This window comes from Perognathus longimembris, chromosome 3 (assembly GCF_023159225.1).
Source record: "Perognathus longimembris pacificus isolate PPM17 chromosome 3, ASM2315922v1, whole genome shotgun sequence".
NCBI classification, from domain to species: Eukaryota; Metazoa; Chordata; class Mammalia; order Rodentia; family Heteromyidae; genus Perognathus; species Perognathus longimembris.
Window position 1 is genome coordinate 51199385 of NC_063163.1, and position 27898 is coordinate 51227282.

Sequence of the window (27898 nt, forward strand, 5' to 3'; positions counted from 1 at the left end):
TCTTGACTTTGACAGTTTCCCATCTCAATTCTTTCTCCTTTCCTGAGAGTAAAACCTAATAAATGCTTGGTAGGTATCCTTATATTTCTGGCTCCTTTTAAAGTGTGTATATACATATATATGTGTACATCAATGTGTATATACTTTACAATTGAAATAAATTGTTTATACCATGTCTAGAACATAAATAGTGTTTAGTAATAGAAAACAGAATTACTACCACTTTTATTAGTAGTAAACATAAAATGTATTTTTTCCTGGACAACTTTAATTTTAGCAAATACATCAAGCTTCCTCCAAAAAACTAGAACCTCAGCTTATCTTTTACTGCCCTTTATGGTTCCCTGAACTCTCATGTAAATAGTTCAACTTTATTTTAACTTAACATGTTTTACTGCTTACTTTGTGCATCATTACATCCTGAAGCCCATTACCTTATTTTGGTTCATTGCCCCTCTTGCTAGAATACATCCTTTAGTTATTCAGTTAGCAATGATCTATGCACAGGATACCTTCCATGGATACTGTAAGCTTGAAATTGTCCTTATTACTATCTTATTCTAAAATATTAATTTTAGAACAATATTACCAGACTCAAAGTTGTTTCCCTCCAACTCTTTAAAGATATACTGCTGCTATAATCTGCTAGTATTTTAAATGTGTATAAACAGAGGGTAGATACAGAGATATTCATCAAGGTAGACATCACAGTTTAGTTTGTATTGGTTATCATAAATGTGAAAACTATTTGATGCTTAAGAGTCTAGGTTTTGAGATAGATTACCAAAATCAAAATCCAGATACTATTGAATGTATAACCTTAAAAATGTAACTTAAACATAGCATTGGTGTTCATCTTCCACATATGTGAAGTATGGCTAAAATTAATATCTCTCAGAGGGCTGCTGTCTAATTTAAGGCACACATTCAAATAAATGAATTCAAATCCTAACTTTTAAGTTAAAATAAAACAATAATGAAAATCATATTTTTGTTAGTTTGCATACCAACAGCTGGTTTAACTTCTAATGGTATTATTTTTAAAAGAAGAGAGCTTCCAGAAATTTAATGTAATTCCCACCATTAATTTCTGAAGTATATAATATTTAAAGCATAACTGTGAAAAGGCTAAAAACAAAAAAGATTTGTTCTTCCTTTTTTCTTTTTAAGATACATGCAGATGATCTGTCACAACATAAAAAATTCAAAAAGTTATGGCAACTGCAGCCTTGGTTTAGTCACTGTAGGTGCTACTGACCCTCCTCATGGGTACAGAACCCCGTACTAAGGATAGCAACTTGTCTTCCATGGTTTTCTTGGTGCTCTCCTCTAGGACTGTCTTCATCACTCCAGACTCAGTTTCCACTCCAGTTCATCTCTTGTCAGATTCATGCCACTGAACACCAGAGGACCAATGAACTGTGCCTTGATATCACCAGTGGGCAAATTCTAATCAGGGTAATTGGGTATGCAGGTTGTTGTAATGGCCTTGATAAACTTGACAACAGGAAACTTCCTGGCAAGCCCACTGAAGTATTGATTTATAAGAATATACAGGGGAATCCTTTGTAAAGGTGCAAGACTACTCACAAGCCTTCACCAGCTTTGGTAATTTCTTGAACATAATTCTTTCCTAAGATCTTCAAAACATCTCCAACCTTATTCTTCAGTTGAATTGCTTTTTTTCTCAGCCAGTCTTGGCTACTTGTACAGTACAATAGCCCATTCGTCCTCCTCACTGAATGCATTTTCATTCTCTTTAGTTCTTCTGAAGTTCTATCTTCATATGTTTTCACTGCATCTTGTCTACAGTCACTCAGTTCATCCCCACTAGCCAAAATTCATTTTTTTACTAATTGATTTTTGTAGAATAAATTCTAACTGAACAATATATACATGAGCTATATAAACATGTTTTTAAAAACATGTAAAAGGGAAGAAAAATGCATTTGTAAAATTAGCTACTTCAGGGTATTAGAGATTGGTAAGTAACACACCAGGGAGCTCCAGAAACATTGGTAATATAATAGACATGAGTTGGAAGGAAGATTCACATATACTTTTTTTTTTTACTGTTGACAACAGAAGCCGAAAGAGAAACAAATTAATCATCTAATGCATAATGCATGGCTATATCTTATCAAAGCACACTAAATCACGTCTTCATACAGACTGGTAAATATGAAAGCATGTGGTAACTCTAAGAGAATAGCAACTCATATTGTTTTAAATATTTCCTTTGTATTTTAAATTATTTTTACAGTAAATTACTACCTACATGTGTTTTAAAAAACATTAAAATAATTGAGATACTAAGAATTTGCATAATATCAGACAACGTAAGTTTTTAACAAATCAATTAAGATGATTATTTGACTTTTCTACCCAAGCACTGCTAGGAAGACTAATATATACATGTATATATGTATGCATATGTATATATAGGCATATGTGCATTTATGTGTGTATAAATATACATATAGATACATATATAGGTATACACATATGTACACATGTATACTACATATATACACATGTATACTACATATACACACTCGCATATACATATACATACACACACTGTGTGTGTGTTGTTGTGGGATAATGAAAAAATGGGTAACATGAACAAGTAACCCAAAGAATCTCACATACATGCATAAATGAAATAGTATCAAATTGGATCTGAATTTGTTAGAAAAGTAAGCTGAAAAGATTTTTAACAAAATAAGTATTTGAATGAGTAAAACATCAGGTTACTGGGGCAGGTATAAAGACATAACACAACAGCATTTTGGGCATTTATACCTTTCAAGATTATGAAAATTGGGACTGGGAATATAGTTTAGCGGTAGAGTGCTCGTCTTGCATGCATGAAGCCCTGGGTTCGATTCCTCTGCACCACGTAAGCAGAAAAAGCCAGAGGTGGCCACTGTGGCTAAAGAGGTAGAGTGCTTAGCTTTGAACAAAAAGAAGCCAAGGACAGTGCCAGGCCCTGAGTTCAAGCCTCAAGATTGGCAAGAAAAAAAATACGAAAATTGTTCTCGTGATTCCAGGGATCAAACTGTAGCTCACTATGCTGGTTACTATGAAGTGTCAAGAAAATACCAGTTGGTGGGGCTGGGGATATAGCCTAGTGGCAAGAGTGCCTGCCTCGGATACACGAGGCCCTAGGTTCGATTCCCCAGCACCACATATACAGAAAAAACGGCCAGAAGCGGCGCTGTGGCTCACGTGGCAGAGTGCTAGCCTTGAGCGAGAAGAAGCCAGGGACAGTGCTCAGGCCCTGAGTCCAAGGCCCAGGACTGGCCAAAAAAAAAAAAAAAAAAAGAAAATACCAGTTGGTGAAACAAGAAAGAACCGCGATAGGCATGCCACAGGGAGGACATTTAGCTATGAGATGAAATTACCCATGATGCTTGTAGCACAGGTAAGGTACAAAGGAAAACTGCAAACTAGGTAACAAAAGGCCATGCAGGATATCTGATAGGTTAATCAAAAATAGTTCATTAGCATAGTAAATAAGAATAGAACATATTGGAAATTGGAAAATACTGCTTATAAAGTGTCTATAAAAACGTTCTGAAAGCAGAATATCTACAGAATACCAAGCTCTTTGCTCAATAAGGTACCGAGGACTTCAAGTAATTAAAAAGCCCTCAGACTTTCAATGAAGGAGGAGAGAGACAAGGACAATAGTAAGCAAGTATTTGTACTGCTACAAATTTTGGGAGATAAGTCAATTTGTATTGCTTGGATTTTGAGAAATTCTCAGAGAAAAATGACATGAAATTGATACAAACATGAGGCTATGGCTACAAACTAACACCAAGATGCCAGTAAAATTATGTACGTTAGGTTGAATTTTAACGATTCAAACCCAACTAATATTTGCTGTATTTTAATTGTCAAATCTATACTGACATTTTAAAGTACTTAATAACATAACTCCAAATAATTAAAGTACTATTTTATTATTAAAGCATAAATTAAATTTCAAGTTATTAAAATACTAAATAACTACATACACACATACACAGTATGCAAAGGATGGCCAAAATGAATCACTGAAGAAAGAAAAATACCTATGATGAATTGAGTAATGCTAGTTCATTAAGAAACATTTTAAAAATTATCCTTGCCAAAGACTGAAAACAAATGAAAGACTGATTCTGTTCTAGTTTTTGCCAAATAACTATTTATATTATCCTCTTCCTATGTAAAAGATATTCATATCAGTAAAACAGTAGTGAAGCAGAAAGATAATGGCATGCCTTTATTGAGTTTCTACTCAAAAATATCTCACAAACATGATTCTGTGAGTGCCACAGATACCAGGACATAACTCACTTGTTTCTTTAAAGTTAAGGTCACTTGTACAACTGGCAATAAGCAAAACAATACAAAAATTTGGGTGAACATAGAAAGACTTTCTGTTTAGAGCTTACCATAGTCAAGTACCATTTAATGATAGAAATATATTCTGAAAGCTCATCTCTTGGTAACATAATCCTTAGTTTTCCAAATTCCAATAGTAATTAATAAGTAACAATATGTTAGGCTCTGAACTGATTCTACTCAAGCATAACAAAGTATTTCAGATTCAAATGTTACTAGCAGGTAAGACTGAGAATCTTTCTTGCCTCATTCTTTATTCAACTATTGTGCTATAATTTTCAGTCTCTATTGCTTATTAGCTTTACCTAGTTCTGGAAGATTGCTCCCTAGCTTCATTTCCTGCGTTTATTCTAGCTCCTCCTTACCAGAGAGTTAGGGGGGAGAGAGAACATAGGGCTGGAGTCCCAGTTACCTAACAAGCTATGGACAATCCTCCCTCTAACTTTGAGACTGTGCACTCATCTCTCACCACTGACTGAAACTGTGTTTCAATGTAAAATAGTAATAATTCTTTGAAACCATTTACCTATCAACTACTCAAATATGAACATTTTTATTCTCCCATAATACTCTACCATTTCATGTGGTAGAAGAAGCTTAGAACTAACCACCAGAATCTCACAGAAATGATTATTTTAACTTCCAGACAGTTTCCAAGATTCAAAATTAACAATTACATATTTCAAGTGAGTTCCCTGTTCCATGAACACCCTTCCAGGGCCAATTTATTAATCCAATAGTCAAAATTTATGCAAGTAATAATACTGAACCTTAGTAGTAGTTGTTGTTGTTCTTCTCCTTCTCCTCCCTTCTCCCTTCTTCCTTTTTTTTTTTTTTTCTTTTTTGCTGGTCCTGGGGCATGAACTCAGGTCCTAGGTGCATCCCTGAGATTCTTTTTTCTCAAGGACAGTGTTCTACCACTTCCAGCTTTTTTTTTTTTTTTTTTTTTTGCCAGTCCTGGGCCTTGGACTCAGGGCCTGAGCGCTGTCCCTGGTTTCTTCCCGCTCAAGGCTAGCACTCTGCCACTTGAGCCACAGCGCCACTTCAGGCCATTTTCTATATATGTGGTGCTGGGGAATCGAACCTAGGGCTTCATGTATAAGAGGCTTTTTATGAGTAGTTTACTGGAGAAAATCTCACAGACTTTCCTGCCCAGGTTGGCTTGGAACTGTGATCCTCAGATCTCAGTCTCTTGAATAGCTAGGATTATAGGTGTGAGCCAGCCAAGCCTCCATTATTTCCTCTTATTTAAAAGAGTTATATTAATTTTAAAATAAAATGTCTATTGGAATAACAAAAATAATAAAGTTCATATGTTAATATTCAGTACTAAGAATCTACCCAATTTTATGTTGTACAGTGTTGCTTCTATAACATGAATTCTTCTTATGTAGGTTTTGTGGCATGTATCCCAGCACTCAGAAGGCTCGGGGAGGAAGAGCACAAGTTTAAAGCCAAAACAACAGTCTTATTTGCATCCTATAAACATGACCTACATTACATAGAATTTGCCATGAGAGACATATAGAAAATATAAATCAGATCTCAAAAACTTTATAATGTATTTGAATACCCTCATCATGTGCCCAAAACACATATAAGAAAAATTTTAAATATATGACATAAATAATTTAAAAATTATATATTAGTTTGCTACACTTGTCATAAGGAAGTATTACAAACTTAACTAAGCAACATAAATTTATTATTGCTGTTTTAGAAGTTAAAAGTCTGAAATCAAGTTACAAACGAGGTCTACTTCTGAGGGCTATGTTTCCCCTAGGCTTGTGAATGACAATCTTCTCTACAAGTTTTCATATTTCTTGGCCTTTACGCATGTTAAATTTCCCTTTTTGATGTAAACAAAAATCATAGTGGATGATTGTCTACAAAAGTTTAACATAATGATCTATGTCAAGATCCTATTTTCAAATAAGATCACATTCTGAGAGACATCACATGTTGTCTGTTCATTGGGGGGTGGATGGTAGACAATATGATTGTTTCAATATTACCCCAGTCATAGTGGCAGCCTCAACAAATGTTGGAGAGAATGTGGAAAAAAGAGTAGGCCTCAAAGACTGTTGGTGGGGATGTAAACTATTGCAGTCTCTCTGAAAATCAGTATGGAGATTCCTCAAATGCCTAGAAATAAATCTTCCATAGGACCCTGCCATCCTACTACTGGAGTAAAGAGGAGTAAATTAACACACCAGAAAACACCTGCAGATCCATTTTTAACAACACTGTTCACAACAGCCAAATAATGGAATCAACTGAGATGCCCAATCACAGATGAATGGATAAAGAAGATATGGTATCTATGCAAAAGAAAAATGAAAAGTAATTTACAAGAAAATGGATTCAACTTAGGAGATATCACTTATTTATATGTGGAAGCTAGATCTAAAAGACATTCTCACTCGGGGACATGTACATAAGTATAAATACCCATATGCATAATTACTAAGATGGTTTAACATAGAACAGAGATCAAGCCTAAGAGACTACTCAAGAGAAGAAGAGAGAATAATGGAAAAAGAAAGAGAGTAAGAGGGTAAATAAGTGTAACAAACTGCAAGTATATATGACAGCAGCATGAAGAAACTCAATGAGAGATGGTTAATAGAGGATGACAGAATGAAAAAATAGATTTTTGTATGTGGGTGGGGACTAGCAGGAAGTAGGTGCCAGCAAGGAGGATAAAGAAGGCTGAATAAGTAAGTTATTTAAAACTATGTATGCTCATTTTTAGGGCAAGTGGGATAGAAGAGGTAGATTGGAATAATGTAAACATGTAAAGATGTAACAACGCCTGCCCCCCCCTGTACAACTAATATAAGTTAATAAAAATAGACATTGTAATTTTATGGAGAGGGGATGTACCCAAATACTGAATTAGTGCTGAAAGCTATAATATGCAGCTATGTAAATATATGGTTGTTATAACATTTGTGAGTGTGTATGACTGAATTAGTCTATTAAACTGCTCCCCAAACTTACTTTTTAAAATTAGTATTATTTATAATATGACTGTTCAAGAACTAAAAGACTGAGTAAAAAGCAACTTTAAATGAAAAGTATATCCTATCTTTTCTTTCTTACTTCCATCCAAAGTGCTTGAATGCCTACAGTGTACCATGCAAAGAGATTAAGAAACAAACATTGTGAACCCTCATCTGGAGGGAAAATAGACACCAAATGCCAAGACAATTAGATGAGTTCTAAGTAAGTATTCATTATGTACAATCCACATCCATTTATATTTTTACTGAGGTACACATACACAGATATGCAATCCAATAGAGAAGTTCCCTAAATACAAAACATTCTACTTTGATACCTCATTGTAAATAAAGTTGTATTGGAACATGGCCCACTCCATTTGTTTATAATAATAACTGTTACTAATAATCACTTGTTTATAATAATAAATAATGACATTTGTTTACATAATTACTCCATTTGTGGTAATAGCCACATATGTTATAATTTTTTAAGTGTTTGGCCCAATACAGTAGAAGTACTCACCAGATGCTATGTTGAAAATTAACTATACAACTTGTGTGTGGGGGCAGGAGGGAAAAACTTGGAGAGAGCAAGAGAAGGGGTGATACTGCCCAAAAAGAAATGGACTCATTATGTAACTTACATAACTGTAGCATATCTGTAATAACATTAAAATATTTAAAAAAAAATTTAAAGTGTTTGGCCTAAGTTCTCAGCATAAAACTTCAAAAATCTTTGCCATGCCTTAAGGTATAAGAGTGGTTTTGGCTATTCATAACAAGACCCTTACGACCACAACTAATTTATAATTACAGGGTGATATAAGGTCAGTCTTTAGATAAATTCAAGAGAGGGGCTGAACCTATCCAAATAATGAAGCCTCCACAAAAATTCTTGGGCTAGGCATGCTAGCTCACTCTTGTTATCATAGCAACATGGGAGGCAAATGGGGGCAGTAAGATCCAGAGCCGTCCTGATCAAAGAAGAAAGGGAAAAAAAGGAACAAAGGAAAAGGAAGGAAAGAAGGAAGGAAGGAAGAAAGGAAGGGAGGGAGGGAGGAAGGGAAGAAGGGGAGGGGAGGGAAGTGGAGGGGATGAAGGGAGGGGAAGGGAAGGGAAGGGAAGGGAAGGGAAGGGAAGGGAAGGGAAGGGAAGAAGGGAAGGGAAGGGAAGGGAAGGGAAGGGAAGGGAAGGGAAGGGAAGGGAAGGAAAGGGAAGGGAAGGGAAGGGAAGGGAAGGGAAGGGAAGGGAAGGGAAGGGAAGGGGGAAGAAAGAAAGGGAAAAGGAAGGGAAGGGAAGGGAAGGGAAGGGAAGGAAGGAGAGAAGGAAGGAAGGCAGGAAGGAAGGAAGAAAGGGAGGGAAAGAAGAAGAAAAGAAAGGAGAGAGGGAAGGAGAAGGAGGAAGGGAGGGAGGGAAGGAAGGAAGAAACCCTCTCTGAAAAACAAAGGAAGCAAAAAGAACTGATGACTGGCTTGTGTGATAAATGGCTTGCCTAGAAAGAGTGAAGCCTTGAGCTCAAAACCCAGTACTACCAAAAGAAAATAATTCTTCAACACACTGGTGTGTGCTCATATGTATTCATACACACACGTTTACTTGTCTATATCCTCTCCTTGCCCATTCCTATGGTTTCAAGTATAACCTCTTCAAAGTTCCTATGTGAGAAATTTAATTCCTCAATTCAGCAATAGTGAACAGAAAATGCCTCCTGGAAGGTGATTGGCCTAACAGTGGAGCACTCATGAATGGATCAATGCATTTCTTTTCTCAAGTAAGTTTAGTTCCCACAAACCTGGCTACAGAAAGAACATTATACCGTGACTCTATCCTTCAGTTTTGTCTCTGATAGATACCTACCTGCCCTTCATAATTTGCAAGATGAATTAAAGCAGCCCAAAATCCAACCAGAAGCAATCAAATCTTAAACATTCTAGCCTCCCAGAGCATGAGTCAAAATAAACCTCTACATTTTATAAATCATTCATTCTCAGATATTCTGTTAGATTAGTAGAAAACTGACTAAGTGACTATTTGAGGGCAAAAACTATCTCATCATATCTTAGCAACAAATTCTTGCTGTATGGCTGACAAGGTACTCAATTAAAACATCTATTTAGAAAAAAAATTAAAAAAAACAAGGTTTCTGCAAAGTATGTTTCTATATTGGCACTATTCTACTTTAGATGGAATTTTATTTTGTTCTAAATGCCACCCCTACATTCATGTGACTCAATGGGCCAACCAATGCAATCAGAGTAGAAAATGAGTCAGCACAGAGCTGCCTTCATCAAGAAAGCCTTGCTAAGAGAAAGGATAAAGTTACTTGAAACAAACAATATGCTTAGTCACATAGTGGATTTATATTCTGGCACAAGCTCCTTATTTCCCCTTAGACAGTAAGCATTTCACAAATACATAATCTGTGGGCCACAATTTGTTGAGCACTGTGCTAAAATTCTATAGAGAAGTAGATATTGCTAATAACAGTTGATAATTGTTAATAATATAATGATCTGTCACTGGTTTTGTTGTTGTTATTTTGTTTTGTTTGTGGGGCTCATCTGCTCAAAGCTAGCACTCTACCACTTTGACTCTCAGCTCCACATCTGGTTTTTGAATGGTTAATTAGAGATAAGAATCTTACAGGGACTTTTTGCCAGAGCTGACTTCAAACCACGATCCTCAGATCTCAGCCTCCTGAGTAGGTAGGGCGACAGGTATAAGCCACCAGGACCAGGATATATCTTTCTTATATACACAGTTTACTCTTAAGAGCAGAATAAAAGGGAAAGTCACAGTTTTTTCTTTTTCATATCTGTAAATGACATATTTATACTCATACATATGTAAAATAGATCTAGAGAGATTGAGAGAGATAAAGGCTCAGAATGGCCTAATACTTCACTCAAGATAAGGCAAAGGAGAGAAAAAAACAGGATTCCAATTCAGATTAGTCACATTACAAGGCCAAGATATTTATGGAAAACTAGGATTAAAAAAAAAAACAACTGAGTTGACTCAAAACAGTATTTATAAACTAATTTACAAATCTTAAATAGAAAGAGTAGGGTACATCAGTACATGATCATAAAAGGCCTCATAGAAGCATAAAACCAGAAGAGGCATCCTGATAATTACATATACTTCACTGGGCAAGTTGTCCTCTCTCCAGCTCAAATACTAGATGACCTACTTAGCAAGCAGAAGACCTTAAGTTCAAACCTCCGTACAGGAAAGAAAGAAAGAAAAAAAAAGCTGTCCTCTCTAATCAGTCATATTCCAAAAGAAAAACACAAAAAGATTAAAGGGACACTAAATCCAATCATATCACTTTTCATGTAATGGACATTTGCTTTACTTTTATCACTGTAGCAAAATTCTCTTGCACTGTAGTGACCAAACCCCTTAAATTCAACTTTACCACAATTGACTTTTCTTAATGGCAAATAGGAATAAAGTGCCCGTGTCGTGTTATTGGGAATAACATATAACCCTTGTTCTAAGAAATATTTTTTCACATTAAGCATTTCTGAAATTAAGATAGAACACACAACTGAAATGTATATTTAGTATAATAGTGTTTCTTCTTTTCCTACCAAAAGCTACTAAATCAAATAGTCAACAGCCTAACATTATACTTACAAAATGTTGTAACTAAATTTGAGATTGTATTATATTTGAAGCAAACAACCAATAGGAAATAACTCTGATTTTAAAACATACTTTCCAGAAATTTTATTTTCATGTTTCTTTATAAATATATGTATGTTTCAGACAAATTTTTCTCTTTGTCCTTTTAATATAGACACTGATCTTAGAAACTGAATGTTTGCCACTCATGTTTCATTTCAGGTTTTATATTTATAGTAAGGTGATATGAAAAACAAAAATGAAAATGCTTAATATTGCAAAACTGTTGGTTAAAGGATTATCTGCAGTAGAGATAAAAATCTTAAGCTTAGTCCTAAAGGAAAAATTGGAATGAGCTGGGAGAGATTGGAATTCTTGGAACAAGAAGTAGTTCAGATATTGGAGTTTCTTTGATTTTGAGATATTTACCTAAGTTTTATTGCTTGAAAATCCCTAATCAAAAAATCAGGTCAGGGGTCAAAAAGTTTTGAAGTATTCTATTGTCAAATTTTCATATTGGAGACACTCAACTTGTATTTTTGAATTACTGTTGATGCAAATATCCTCACATGGAATGTCCTTACTCTGTCCAATGTATTCAGTAAGCTTCAAATAATCTTCCCAAATCAATGGAAGAAAAATCTTTTAAAAGTCTTTCATTGTTTTTCCAAATAAATAATCATTTTATCCTCTGTGATAGTGTGATAGCTAATACATACTTATACTTAAGGTCACAAAAAAATTAAAAAGCCACAGCCAGGAGTTAAATTCAAATTGATTATACTACAAAGGTTTAATCACATTACTTAGTATGTTCAAATTTACTTATTTCAATCTGATATCCCCAAAGATAAGAATCAAGGAAAAAAGAATAATAGACTGTAATCAGTAGGGCAAATCTGATCCTCTTGATAGATGAATTTGTGACATAACATGGTGAAACTTCTTTGAACAATCAACATACACCTAAAAAAGGAGACAGAGATGATAACAGGAAGGTAAACAGGTTCTGTGAGGCTGGGGTGCTAGAGGGAGAAATAAGGCAAATGAAGAGGATAAATAATGACATACAAAGCCCAAGTTCTTACATGTATAAAACCAAAACCCTGTTGAATGGGGCAAGGGAGAAGAAAGTAACTAAAGGGATGAATCTCCTCTGGGTACACTGTAAACAGCTATGAATATGTCAAAATGCAACCTCTTTGTACAACTAACAGATGTTAAGAAAAAGTTAATGTAAAAAAAGCATATTGTTCCATCTCCACTTGTGGGTTTTTGTTTGTTTTGGGCCAGTCCTTAGGCTTGAACTCCCGGCCTGGACACTGTCTCTGAGCTTCTTTTGCTTAAGGGCAGCACTCTACCAATGAGTCACAGCTCCACTTGGCTTTTTCTGTTTATGTAATACTGAGGAATGGAACCCAGAACTTGGTGCATTCAAGGCAAGCACTCTACCACTAAGCCACATTCCCAGCCCTCCATCTCCATTTGTTTGTGCATTTTCTGTGTTTTCTCTTACTGAAGTCTAGTTTAATCTATTATGTTCTGATGAGATATAATAAATTATTTCAATGTTTCAAATTTTTTTAAAAGACAAGAATCCATTTCAGCTCTGTCCTCAGGTTTAAATGTATTTATCCTTAAGTCCCCATCAAATACCTAGAAATAAAACCTATTCAAATTAATCTGCTTTTCCTGTCCATCAAGACATTAAAGATCTTTATGGTTTAGACAATCTAAGAATGGGACTGACATATACACTATAATGTTAATGGGAAATCACAACATGAACCATCAATTCAAAAAGAAAAATAATGAAAATTATCAAAATTTACAATGACAAGATTTCCTATGCCACAATGGTCCTCTATTCTGCCCTGCTGTGGAGTACTTGCAACGATCCTTTCAAAAATTTACATTGCTATCCATGAAAGCCTAATTCGGTTCCAGTATTATCATGATCCAGCTAGGATTATGTTCACCTACTTATCAGTGGATTTAGAAACTTAAATAACACTCTTCTTTCCTCATTTCATCTACAATTGGCTAAATACAAATAGGTATTCAAAATTTTCTTTAGGGCAGCCCACACTTTTTTCTTTGAAAGCTGTTGGGTGTCAACTCCAACCTCAATAGTGCAGACAAAAACATACATACCTAGACAGTACCTAAGCAAGCAATGAAGTATTACCAGAGTGGAACTAAAAGACATGCACAGCCCAAAGGAGATGTGCAAACACATTAAACCCCAGAAAATATAAGCACTAGTTTATTATTTTAAGCGTGTAGAGCCTATGGAAATAAATTTCACTAGAAGCAGCAGGGTCAAGCACTAGTAGGTCATGCCTGTAATCCTAGCTACTCAGGAGGATGAGATATAAGGATTGAAGTTTGAAGCCAGACCAGGCAGGAATAGTCTGCAAACTTTTATCTTCAATTAACCAGGAAAATACTGGAAGTAGAAGCACAATGGGGAGCACTTCAATACCAAGGGGCGGGGTGGGGGGAGGGAATCCAAGTGAGTGTGCGGCCCTGAGTCAAACTCTTTCTAGTACTAGCAAAAAAAATGTAGAGGAGGTGGGGCAGGAGACAGATCACAATTTGCCGATTATGTCATGCTATTGATCTTGATGCTTACACACTAAGAGAAGAGTACCAAATGATTTGTGCCCTAAACAAGCACATCTTCTATTTACTTAAACGTCCAAGGTTAAATGTGCAGCAAAATCTTGCCATAGTAAACACTATAGTTACCACAAAAGTTCTCAAGGGCATGGTCATATTTTCACACTCTAATTTTATGGTGACTCCAGTTGAGATTTTCAGATAGTATAAAATCAAATTCTAAAGAGATCAGGAAGGGCGGGGGGGAGGAAGGGGAAGAGTACATATCAAGCACTGCCTCTGTGTGAAGCCTAACAAGAGTTAAGAGCTACTACCTTGAAATCTTGGAAAAGCAACTTCATCTCATTTTAGCCTAAGTTTCCTCACCTAAACACACTACCAACCTTAGGGCTGTTATCAAATTTAATATATGTAAAGAACTTTGCACAATGACTTTTACTTAAAGATACAAGCTAATCAGAAGTTTGTTGTTATTGGTATTATTATTGCTACAGAAAAAAAGAGTGAAGACCTCGACTTTCTACAGGTATTGTAGCAGACATTAAAAAGATATAATAAAAAATCAGAATCCAAACCAGGCTTAAAGTACTATCAATGAATAATACTTTGGATGCACAGATATGTGCATGTAAATATGACAGATCAAAAAGGGACAAGGGTAGAAGCTTGAAAAATATAAAATAGTTACAAATAAGAAAATAAAGGTCTGGGCTGGGAATGTGCTTAGTGGTAGAGTGCTTGCCTAGCACACACGAAGCCCTAGGTTCAATTCCTCAGTACCACATACACAGAAAAAACCAGAAGTGGTGCTGTAGCTCAAGTGGTAGTGCAATAGCCTTGAGCAAAAAAGCTCAGGGACAGTGCCCAGGCCCTGAGTTGAAACCACAGGACTGGCCAAAAAAAGAAATGTTAAAAAAAAAAGAAAGTAAAGGTCTACAAACTGAAAAACAGTATCATTTTTAAGGATACTTAAGGATATATTTATTAATAAAACATTTTCATTCTTTTCCTTCTTATTTTCACTTTGATTAAGACTACTTGTTTTGGGTAAACTGTATTACCCAAAAAGTCTTATTTTGAAGTCTTACCTATCAAACCTCAGAAAGTGACTGAATTTTGAGACAGAATTTTTAAAGAGAATAACAAGATAAAATGATGAATGTGTAGGTACTAATTCAATATACGTAGATTTTGAATAAGAAATTAGCACAGTGATACACAAAGGAAAGACTATATTAGACCAAGGGAGGAAACAACCACCCGTAAGCAAAGGAAAAATGTTCAGAAGAAACTAACCCAGCAGACCTTGGGACCTCTGGCCACCAGAAGAGGGAGGAAATTATTTTTTTTTGTTTTTTAAGCCACCATGTGTATGATATTTGTTATGGCAAACCTAGAAACTAGTACACCAATAAAACCCAGAAGATTCAGGTTAATATAATAGAAATAAGTGTTTGACTAGAAATTCAAGAGAGATGAAATGATGTATGATAACTTACAAACTGAACAACACAGATTAAATCAGTAACATCTTTGTGATCTCTGAAATCTTATCAAACACTAGCAAATCACTATTCAGTTCAGAGGCCTGTTTAAAATATGATGACCCTAATAATACACAAGGTAGCAATCAAAGCATGATAATCTGACACAAAGCAAAAGATTTACTTATTAAGTATAGTAAATCCTCACAAAATATGTATCCAGCTTTCCAGGTACTGTACTTCTAAATTTCTGGTTTTGGTAAACACTAAATACAGATTTCTGTGAAAGTATACGCTTTGTAGAAGCTCATACAAAGTTGTGGTTTATTTAACTAGAAGACACAAAATAGAAAGTAAGTTAAACAAAAAATGTTGAAATAACAGTATTTTCATCCAACTATAAAAGAAACTCCTACATTTTATTCTAGCAATCATTTTTTTCAACTCTATAGGAATGTTTACAATGTGCCCTCCAAAGTACTTGCTAACAATAAATACATTTTAATTTGTTGCTATATTGGTTCCATGAATTATTTAGACATTTTTACCAGAGCAGGAGAACAAGTTTTTCCCCAATGACATGTGGTTTTTAAATTGTGTTATTAAGTCAATGCCATTAGTTAGGATAAGGTTTACTGACATATAACAGGAAAACCCAAAGCATGAAAGACAATAATATAAGGATAATATGTGTATACATATACATATACACATATATACACATATATATGCTATATGCATACATAAAAAAGGAAGAAAAAGAGAGTGTTTAAGTTTAAGTTTATGAGGAACCTCCACACTGCTTTCTAGAGTGATTGAACATGTTTACATTACTACCAACAGTGTATCAGGGTTCCCTTTGGCTGCATCCTCTCCAGCATCTGTTATCCTTAGTTTTCTTGATAAGGGCCATTCTAACTGGGGTGAGTTGGAATCTTAATGGTGTTTGATTTGCATTTCCTTTGTGACCAGAAATGTTGAGCAAGTTTTTCCTCATATATGAAAGGTAGATTTAGCTTACAAACTTATACATAAACACACTGGATGGTATACAAATATATACAAGGGTATTAAATGAAGTACTGTAGATTCAAGGGGGAACTCAACTTAATTCCTTAGAAAGGAAAAGTCAAAGTTCATCAAAAGGGGTGGAGTGGGGTCAAAGGAAAAGGGGTGGACAAATGAAGAGGAGAAAGGGGAGAAATGCAGTCAAAATTTCATGTATACCCTACAAAGTTAAAAGGATGGAAGGAATAGGTGGGTATGCAAAATGCCAGGCAGTTTTTCACTGGAATTTAAAATTCAGTGGTATTTTCTAGGCAAGCCAACATAATTGGGTTGTCATTCTGAATAACCACTTGTTATTTGGTAAGTAAAACATATTCATTTATCTTTCAGAGTATATATCAACAATCACGTTAAACATTATTTCCATGGAGCAGGGAATGTGCCGTAGCTGTAGATTGCTTGCCTACCATGCATGAAGCCCAGAACTCGATTCCTCAGCACCACATAAACAGAGAAAGCGGAGTGGTGCTGTGGCTAAAGAGGCAAAGTGCTAGCTTTTACCAAAAAGAAGCCAGGGACAGTGCTCAGGTCCTGAGTTCAAGCCCCAGAACAGGCAATAATAATTTCCACAATATATTTTTGTTTTTTAATGAAAACCTCAGCAAACCTCACTAAAATCTATTTGCTCAACATACTCCCTATACATGTATGAATGAGTATTTTCACTGAGTAGAATGCTTTCACAGCTATGCAGTCAGATCTTTAAAAAAATTAAATCTTTCGCTCTAAAAATCTGTCACTTTTGATATTAAGGCCTGGATGAGAGAATAAAAATAACAACCCAAAACAAATTCCATGACTATTCAGAGAATCTTGCTGTACTGTGTCCATTTAATTTAGTCAGTACCTATACAGTAACTACTGAGACTAAGGAAATGGGTTACATTCCAACTTTAATCTGAACTGAGAACAATCAATGTTTAAAAGACTGTACCTACAATCCCCCCCCCCCCAATTAGAGCCTGCTGCCTGCAAAGTAGATGACTTTAACAATAATAGCAATGAAGCAAACACTGGAGAAAATTAACATCTAAGGAAAAAAATGCACAAAATTCTCATCTTAGCATATTTTCTTCACAGGAACAGAAACTGCAAAGCAATTAACAACTGTGAAAATGAGACACTATGGTCAAAATGAATCAATAAATCTCAACTCTTCAAAATCAGGACAAGGCCTGGTTCTGGGTGGCTCATACCTGTAATCCTAACTACTCATTAGGCTGAGATCTGAGGATAGATATTGAAAGTTCAAACAGGGAAATAAGGCTTTGTCATTCTTATCTGCAATTAACCAGCAAAAAGCCAGAAGTGGAGCTATGGTTCAAGTAGTAGAGCACCATCTTTGAGTGAAAAACATCAGGGAGAATACCCAGGCCCTGAGTTTCAAGCCCCAGTACCAACACAAAAAGAAAAAAAAAATGACCTAACTTCTAACCTATTTTTCTTTAATGCACTTTCAATTTTGTGAAATAAATGAAAACCTCTAATAAGCAAAGAAAACTCATTCCTTTAAGAGATGGTGAGGAGGCAAGATTTCTTTACAGAAGAATGGCCAAACCAGTTAAGGGAAAATTTGTATTCATAGTGATCTTAATAGAATACTGAAATGTACCTCAGATCAGTTTGGATTTTCTTCTAATTCTTAGCAAACCATTACTTTGATAAACTGATACATTCCTTGGAATTCTGATTTTTATGAGAGGAAATTATACAAGTATTTTCCAACATCTCAGTTCACTTTGAAACTTTTGTGCATTTGGTGAAAATCACATTTAATAAACCTATAAATAAGGAAGGCTTATTTTAATATTTCACAATAAAAAGAAAATTGTTTTGCATATATGTTTGGTTCAAAAAGACAGAGTAGGTACTCAACTTTAACTGCTTAATTTATCCATACTTTGTTTTACTAACTTTTTATTATCTTTGAGTAGTTGTACAAAGGTGATGGCATTTAACAAAGCAGTTTCTGAATACAATATATCTTGATCAATGTCACTCCTTTCAACATTCTGACCAATTCCTTCCCTACCCATCCCTTACCGCACTCTTCTTAATTTCGGGGGATATACATTGGATGCTTACCTGTATTTTCCCCACTTCTCTTGTTCATTGTCTACATCTTTTCCCTTGATGCTACACTACCCCTTTTGAGTACTCACTTCCTGGAGTCTTTAATTAGAATTTATTTGGTGTTCCCAATGTAACACACATCACAAATAGTTAAACAGGCATCACGGATCACTTCCCCCAGTCTCACCTTAAAATTCTGATCTTGTCCTCCTGATAAGTCCTCCTGATAAGTACCTTCTGTCTACGGCCATACCACCCTGAACGCCTGCCCAATCTCGTCTGATAAGCACCTTCTAATTTCTTTGTAATAGCCAGTCTTTATTTGCTTCTCCAAAGAAAGATTAAATAACTATGAAAGTTTATAAAAATCATACAAAAACTAAATTGTCTCCTAAAGCCCCAAAGCATTAGTCTATAAACTAGCTAAACTAAACTACCTAAAAGAAATATAAGATAAGGCACAAACCTAAGATTTAAGAATTCAGTAAACACATTAAAAGAAGAAACCATTAAAATATGTGATTTGTAGTCAAACTAATCCAAGAAGTGATCCAAAATACTACCATTTCAACACATAATCAATGAAGTCATTAATGATATTTTTCAAGTTTTTCAAAAGCTAAGTCTTGAAAAATACTGCATTTTATACATTCATTACTTTCAACTTTTAATGTTAAGTCACATCTCAATAGTCAGAAGACAGTGTGGAGCCTCCACACTGGATAAAACAGCTTTAGCTATAGACAAACATACGATATGATACTTTAAACAAAGAGCAAAGAAAAAAGTTACAATAAACTTGTAAGGAGACAAAGTCATGAGTAGACTCAAAAGAGACAAGCATAGCCTTAACCAGCAAGTACAGTGATTTAAGATAAGCTAGGACTACTCTATAATATTATAAACAGAGGTGACAAATGATTTTTAAATACAAAACTAATGAGTAAAAATTAAATTACTTTCAGAAGCTATGTGTTAAATAAAATAAGTGTGAGGAGATTCTAATAATTGTATGTTCTGTAGAAGCTTGTAAGTAGGTAGGTAAGATGAAAAAAATTAAATAATACAAAAGTAATAAATGTGTAAAGTGATGGTGGTGGACATAAAGGGCAGTTATTCTGAGATTAAATAGTGCAATATCACAAATGTTATCTAAGTACTAACATATTAAAATACAGACTAAATTTTCTAAAACAATGTTATCAGGAAGTAGTGTTTAATTCTCTAACTTTACCCCTGCAGAGTTTTATTTCCCAGAGATCACCATTCATGTCTTAGTACATCTCCATGTGAGATTAAAACTAAGTGAAGGAAGAAGTATGGTTTGTTCATACTTATTCCATTCCATTCACTTCACTCAACATAGGATATAAGGGGAAACCTGCCACCCACAATAAAATAACAGCAGCAAGAAGTAAATAAAGTTAATTATGTCCCAAGAACTTTATACATATTGCCTTATTTAACTTGAAAAATAAACTTATGTGGTAGATATCTCACCTGATACATAAGAAAACTGAAGCACAGAAACCTTTACTGGCTGCACATTGTTGCAAAATATGGATACAAAATAATGTATTTAACTTGTTCCTACTGTTTAACATTAGGTTAATATAAATTATTTTTAAAATAAAACGCTATATTTTATTCTGTCCACTGGCAATTTTTTCCTAAATCTAAATGAAGAACTACAGGTCAATGACAGGAGCCACTTAAAAGTTCTTGATACATACTGCTAAAATGTCATTCAGAACAACTGTAACATTTTAAATGCCTAACACCAACATTTACTATTACTTAAGCCTCTGTTTTAGGGTCAGTCTCATAGGTAAACAACTTGGTGTCATATAGGGCCTTTGTGACCAGAAGAGCACATACTTGGCTTATGATTCTGCTGTTATCATCTTGAAATTTAGAATACATTTTAAACACAGGGCCCTGTATTTTAATTTTACCTTGGGCACACAAATATAGAGATTATTCTGCCTATTACATGTCAGTAGTTCCCACTTTCCTAAAATCATACAAGGACAAAATGAATAGAAATTCTACTAGACAGATTTTTCTATGTCTCCTATCCATTGTGATATATGGTCTTCCCTGAGTGCCTTCTTTGTATTTAATAAGTATTTGTAGTGAGCTGGAAATAGTTACTTAAGCATTTCCTAGAAAACAGTAATCATTTTATTTTTAACCACTTCCTTTTCATTCTGTTACACCTTATCTTCTTCCTTAGCGAAAGTAATTAATATTAACTAACCATGTATATTTCTCCTTTCTTAAGAAGCATCAAATTTTTTGACAAGTTAATATTTGTAGGTTTGTCCTGCATTATTTAATACTCAATGTGTTTTTACTTAAATATGAAATATTAGTCATCTTTGATAGGCATAGACAGAAACAATACTCAAATTGGATTAAACAAAATAAGAAATATATTAGCTTAATCCATTGAAAACAGAATTGAATAAGGAGTTCAAAGATGACATCCACAATTTATCTCATGTTTCTAGATGCCTCCACGGTACTGCATTCTCAAGCAGATGTTTCCTTCATGGAGGAAGATTGCCAGTCAACTCTAGATTTACATTCTTACATATATAACAACCCAGTAAAAACTCTTTTTTCTCTCTCCAGCAGGATAAAATAAGTAATTAAGCTGTCTAAAAAGTATAGCCAAATTTTATGAACAGAATCTCCTCTACTGATGAGCCATGTATCCATTTCCATGTCTATCCAAGAAAGCAGTGGAGGTCAAGGAAGCTCAAACCATAAAAATGAAAGGATGGCTCCCCAAGTAAGAATCAGAAAATCTACACCTGTTAAGGACACAAAGAATGTACAAACAAAAAAAGAATCTACAACATCACTTCCTTGGCTGCTGCCATCATCTCAAATACTCAATCTCTTACATATATACCATCTCTTTAATACCCGTACTTAACATTGTTACTATCTTAGCCACAATAGAAATTATTCAGCTCTGGGTAAAATAAAAAGTCTGTGTGTGTGTGTGCGTGCGTGCGTGTGCGTGCGCATGCGCACGCACTGCACACAGTATGGGAGCTTTAACTTAGGACCTCAGGTAATAACAACTTTTTCTGTAAAAACTGGTGCCCTGCCACTTAAAAACCACACCTCTATTTGTGGCTTTTTGTTGGTTAACTGGAGATAAGAAGCTCACAGACTTTTCTGCCTTGACTTGCTTGGAACCATGATCCTCAAACTCATGTACCCTGAGTAGGCATGATTCACCAAAACCAGGCTGAATAAATAAAATTTTAAAAGAATTCAACTTATTGTATATAGGTGGTACAAGTGTACATTTTTTGTAGTTATTGGGAGTCGGGTCCAAATGTACATTCTTCTTGGTACTAGCTCATAATCTGACAATATATAGCTACATAAAAAACTGATTATCCCTCATAATTAATGTCCAGTAGATAAAAGATAAAGGAAAATAATTCTTCTGAGAAGAGTAGACAATGTTAAGCAAATCTTGGCCACTAATATGAAGCAAAGTCAATGGGCAAATTAAAAAGAATTCCTTTTCTGATAAACATTAAGTCTTCAGTCAGCCAATTTTGAAAGTATTTATTCCTACAGCCCCAGACTTTTCCATTATCTTCCATGGCCATAAAAGATTTCCTGCTTAGGAGCTATACTGCTTTAGTAGCTCACTCCCTCTGGGCAAAACCTCAGGAGCTTAGAATTGCCCTAGAACTCTAAGAACAAGGGCTTTTGTTTACCAGGTTTAAAGTTTCTCCAGAAGTACAACTTCCCTAAACCCTTACTAAGCTTTTTGGCCAATTTATTTCAACCAAGTGGTTGAATTAGCAACCACAACAGATCTTGACAAGATAGAGCAACTGGGGTTTCAGAGCTCAAAGCTTTAGTCTTATAACAATAGAACTTTCTAGTACTATTATCCCCTAGCCCAAAGCTTAAGTATTCTCCTTGAAAGAGTGTGAAACAATAATCTGGAAAAGAAGGCGCTGTTCCCTGGCTGCATCTTGGTTTAAAACTTTTCAGAACTGGATAAATTCGTTGCTTTGGTCTATAGGCTTGGAGTATACAGCATAAGTTGCTTAGGAGAAACTTATAAAAAATAACTTTTTCCAATTCAAACTGCTGAATTTTCCTCTTGCCAACCTTAGCATGGGATAAAAAGAAGCTTCCCAACTTTCCCAACTTTTTCTCCCAATACTGGAGATGGAATTCAAGGACTCACAGGTTGACCATAGCTAGATAACCACTATACCAATGTGAATCACACCTCAATACTTTTTTCTTTTTGCTTTTAACTTCTTTTTTCATAGGGTCTCTCCCACTTTTGCCCCAGCTAGCCCCAATTGGACTGCAATCTGTGAGCCTCCTGTGTCTGCCCCCAGAGTAGCTGAAATTATGAGCATGCCTCATCAAAAGTTCTTGATATTACAATTCATTTCCATCTTAGATGGCAGGCAGAGACACAAAGCGCCTGTTTTAACCTCCTTTCTTTCTGCTTCCTTTCATGCCAGTATGAGCCATAGCTAGACTGTCTCTCTCTCTCTCTCTCTGTCTCTGTCTCCCCACTTCTCCTCCCCCTTTTTATGCTGGACCTCAGGCATGAACTCTGTCCCTCAGCTTTTGTGCTCAAGACATTTTGGTAAGTTAGTTGGAGATCAGAATCTTATGGCCTTCCTGCCAGGGCTGACTTTGAACTATGAACCTCAGCTCTCAACCTCTGGATCAGCTAGGATTATAAATGTGAGCCACTGGTGCCCAGCTTAAAATTACTCTCATATATATATATATATATATATGATTATATATATAATATATGTATAGGTATATATATGTGTGTGTGTGTATATATATATATATATATGTCATTATCAGAGGCCTCAGAAGTAACCAAAGGAGTCCAACTTCAAAGATAACAAGTGACAATATAGATAGATGTTTGATATGTTTTTTTTATTTTTATTACTATCTTTAAGTAGTTATACAAAGGACTTGCCATTCAACAAAGCAACTTATGATTATAATACATCTTGATCAATGTCACCTATTTCCATAGTTCTTTAAAAGCAATTACCAGGGCTGTGAATATGGCCTAGTGGCAAGAGTGCTTGCCTTGTATACATGAGGTCCTGGGCTCGATTCCTCAGCACCACACATATAGAAAATGGCCAGAAGTGGTGCTGTGACTCAAGTGGCAGAGTGCTAGCCTTGAGCAAGAAAACAAAGCCAGGGACAGTGCTCAGGCCCTGAGTTCAAGGCCCAGGACTGGCAAAAAAGAAGAAAAAAAAAGCAATTACTAGCAGACAGCAAAGTCTCACTTCCTTCTGTCTCAATATTTATGTTCTATTTTTTTTTTTTTTTTTTTGCTGGTCCTGGGGATTGAACTCAGGGCCTGGGCACTGCCCTTGAGCTCTTTTTGCTCAAATCTAGCACTGTAGCACTTGAGCCACAGGGCCACTTCCAGCTTTTTCTGTGTATGTGGTACTGAGGAATTGAACCCAGGGTTTTGTACATGTTAGGCAAGCACTCTACCACTAGGCCAAACTCCTGGCCCTTAAGATCTATATCTTAATGTCTCTTTTTCCTATAGTAATTCTGTGCTCCTAAGAATACTTTCCATTTACAAGTGACAAAAACCCAACTTCAACTGATTAAAACAATCACAACAGCAATACTAAGTTTTTAAAAGAGAACATCTAATATAAGACAATCAACAGAACACTGATTCCAGGTGTTCCAATAGAATAAAAAAGCCATTTCTCTTTTGGCTTCACCATTGGTCAAATCTAAGACATTACAGTTGCAAACTAAGAGTCTACCTATTCAGCATTACCAAAAGAAGAAACTCAACCCCAAGTGCTAGACTGACTCTGTGACTTTTATCTTAAAGTTCCTGAACCAATCACTGATTTTTGGCTACCTTGAGTATATTAAAACTTTCAGCATTTACATGTTTAATTTTCTATACTCAACAGCAAGAATAAATATAAGTTAATATAAAAAACCTAATCTGTCAACATAAATTAAAGCACACAAAATTATTTTAATATGAATAAATGTCCTTTCATTAATGTTAAAGACTTCCATTCATCTACCTAAGATGCAACTGTATTTTTTTAATAAATACAGTTTAAAGGCCTTTTGTGTGTGAAAATCTAAATACCATTAAAATAAAAATTAATTACCCAGCCACAACTGATTCCAATTACCAAGTTATAAGTGAAAATCTCTAGAGAACCATTACTATCAGTGCCAGTACAAACAGTAACTGAGAACTTCCCTCTTGATTAAAATACTATGATCCACAGTAGCCCACAAAATCCCCCTAAATACCTTATGATTTCAATACAGTAACAAATATGTCCCTCAGAATCTAAAGAGATTAAAAAAACAAAACTAGAGGACTTGCCATTCCCTATAACTAAAGACACAATGTTATAATCTCACAGTAATTAGTGAAAAAAGTCTATAAATTCATAAAGTTTTAAATTCAGTAATTTATGAAAATAATCTACACATTCATAGAACTGTGTATTATAAAGAATCATAATACACAATGTAGCTACTGAAAACAGCCCACTGTGAATTTTTTAGTGTCTTACTTCTTCATTTTTCACCTTTTCTAAAAATTGTGTTCATATCAAAATTTGATAAAAACCCATGTTGTAAACCTTTGTTTACACATGATATCCTTCAAAAATGGAGAAACCTATGTAAACATGTCAGTTGTGTCACAAAGAAGCAACTCATTCAGAAACATGCCTACAAGAGAAAGCAAACCAACAAAATTTCTTTAATATAGTTAAACATTTGTAATGCAATATTAAATAATTCTTCCTAGAACCAAAGCTTCTTGATACATTTCTATCAATTCACTTAATAGAGCCACACTAAAAAAATCCTTGACAACACTTCTCTTTGCAACTTTATTTACAAACTAATTTACGTATTCTCCTAAACTTCTCCATCTCATATATGAGTGTTTTTAGTTGATTATAACATCATTATGAAAAATGCATACATTCACAAGGAGATAATTTTATTTCTCATTAAACTGGTAATTCTTCTCCATACTTCCGCAATCATAGAAATGGCCCTCTACCTTAGCAAAAACTAGAACAATGATAGCCATAGCAATGTAGAACAAGTTATTTACTGCATATTTAAAACTTCTCTGCAGAACTTTAAATGTAGAGTATAAGACAAATATAAAATAGCACCTAAAACCAGATACCCATTTTTAATATAAGAAAAAAAACAATCATATTTTGATAAGGATATTACTCTAGGACAACAGTATTGTTTTAAGTAGAAACTGTTTTGAATTTCATTAATTCCAAACCTTCCTATTCTTTCATACAGGGCAGCATGATAAGGTATTTCAATATTACCACCTAACGTTTTTTCTTCCAACATTTTTAATTACAACTGAAATTGGAGGAAACTAACCTCAGAAATAATATTAAAAGTTTGTTTCCAACGTGTAATATGTTACTTTGTGTCATTAATGAATGTTACTTTATTACTTATTAAACAAAATTAAATCCTGATGATTATTTTTTAATGTCTATGGTGTCCAAATACAGTATGGGGAATTAGCTTAAATTTTCACATGACAGTTGTTTTGCGCATGTTTTGGAGCAATAAAGCCCTAAATTTCCAATTTAAGCAATATTAAACTTCAAATGATTCTTTATTTTCTACAATTAATATAATTAACAGCTAAATAATAAACAACTCCTCCCATCATCAATTCTTTGCTCTAAAATTTTCTCTCTAAAAACACTATTGTATTCTTTAGCTATGTTGCCCCAAATTTTAAACATAATTTTTATTCCAAAAAAAATCAATAAAGTTACAAGTTCTTAAATTAATTGAGGGATGTACCCATTGGTATCAATCACTTTATTTCTAGGGACTGTAAACATAACAGTAAAGTTCATCTGTAAAATAACGTTTGCAAATTTCATGGTAGATTTTCACTGCACTAAAGAGTAAAGTGTCACGTTACTTCTAGAGAAATACTCCACTTCCTTTCTTACTCTCTCTATATCTAAAGAATTCCATCTGTTAAGAACTGATCTTGCATATACATCTACTGCTGCAGAGTCCAAACTGGTTACATATTCAAATCAGTTTCCAGATTATGAAAGCTCAACTGTCTCTTATTAGGTTACATGAACTATGAGAGTATACAAATACTATTATAACATCCTCTAAAGTAAAAATGATATTGGTCAAAAGGGCACATACGAATACAATAATTCAGTTCCAGCTAACATACTAAAATATTTTTTGAGATTTTCTTTTTTTTTATAAAAGACAAGTACTGAATTCCTATTTGCATCAGGTTAAAATTAAAATGCCAAGAAAATTATATTTCTGTGAGTGTTTTGAAAAGAACAGGTTATATCAACATGGTGACATTCTTCTAAACTTAATACTGACTTTCTGGAGATATTTATTTGAAGGCTACACAAAAGCAGAAAACGGCATTTTGCATCCAAGCAGCAATAAATATAACAAAGTATGGCAGATCGTATCCTATCTTTAACTCGACAAACTAGCAAAATGGAGGGGGGGGGATTTAAACTTTTCTGTAAATTTAAGAGGTTCATAAGTCGTAGACATGATCTAATCCTGTCTCAAGCATTACCACTGCTGTAGCTGCAGCTTTCTTTCCATTTTTCCCATAGACCAAATAAAAATAATTGCTTAGTTGAAAAAGCAGACTGCATGGATGTGTGTTATTTTTTTAAAAAGAGAAAAAAAAAAAGCCCTGGCAAGCATATTTTTATCATTCCTTTGACTCTACACCAAGTACAATAATCAAGTGACTGCTTCTGATTTACCTTGCCTTCCCAAATCCAACCTTACAATAAGTCAAAGGCTAGCTATTGCACAGGAAACCGGTTTTTTTAAATGCTTTGCTGCAGCAAAAACTGCCTTTACAAAGCACTAAAAATGAACTGCTTTTAATTATGCTCCGTTTATGATTCTCCTCTCTCCATCCCTTCCCCTTTCTTGTGCTGTCATCTTGAACACTTCTCAGCCTCTCTGTAGGTAGCACAAAACATTAAGTCATACACAGTTCTGCAGTAACTCTTTCTTATCATGAAAGAAGCCAAAACCGAGGCTGCATTTAAAAATCTTTGCTTTGGTCTTGAGCCTCAAGCCATGCTGCTGAAGGCAACCATAGAAACCAACCTGTATGATTTCGTACCTTCACATTTTAACACCTTGTGTGCCCAAATTACAAAAAAAAAAAAAAAAGAAAAAAAGAAAAAAGAAAAGAAACAGACCCAAAGATCAACAGATTCCGAGCAACATTACAAAGAAGAGATCTCAGCTTAAGAGGTGGGGGTGGGGGTGGGGGTGGATACTGGCACCACACTCTCTCATCATAGCCTCAGAATATATTCAAAGGCAGATGCAAAACTGCATCATTTTCCTCCTGCCTTGAAAACATCACACACCCCAGCTGCTCAAGTTGGAGCTTATTGCGCTTCTCACATTTCAGTAGCACGGGGGAATTCAGGCTCCAGGGGCAAAGCTGTCATCGTCAGAGAGCGGCACCACGGACAACTAAAGAGTGTTGGAGAAGGAACCCCC

General features: G+C 34.9%; 1 protein-coding gene and 1 pseudogene across 10 annotated transcripts in view; both read right to left on the reverse strand.

The window, feature by feature from the left end:
• Nbea (neurobeachin) overlaps positions 1 to 27898 on the reverse strand; it is a 525681-nt gene that overhangs the window by 496732 nt on the left and 1051 nt on the right. The gene's annotated exons all lie outside the window — the stretch shown is intronic.
• LOC125349717 lies at positions 338 to 27846 on the reverse strand (annotated as a pseudogene).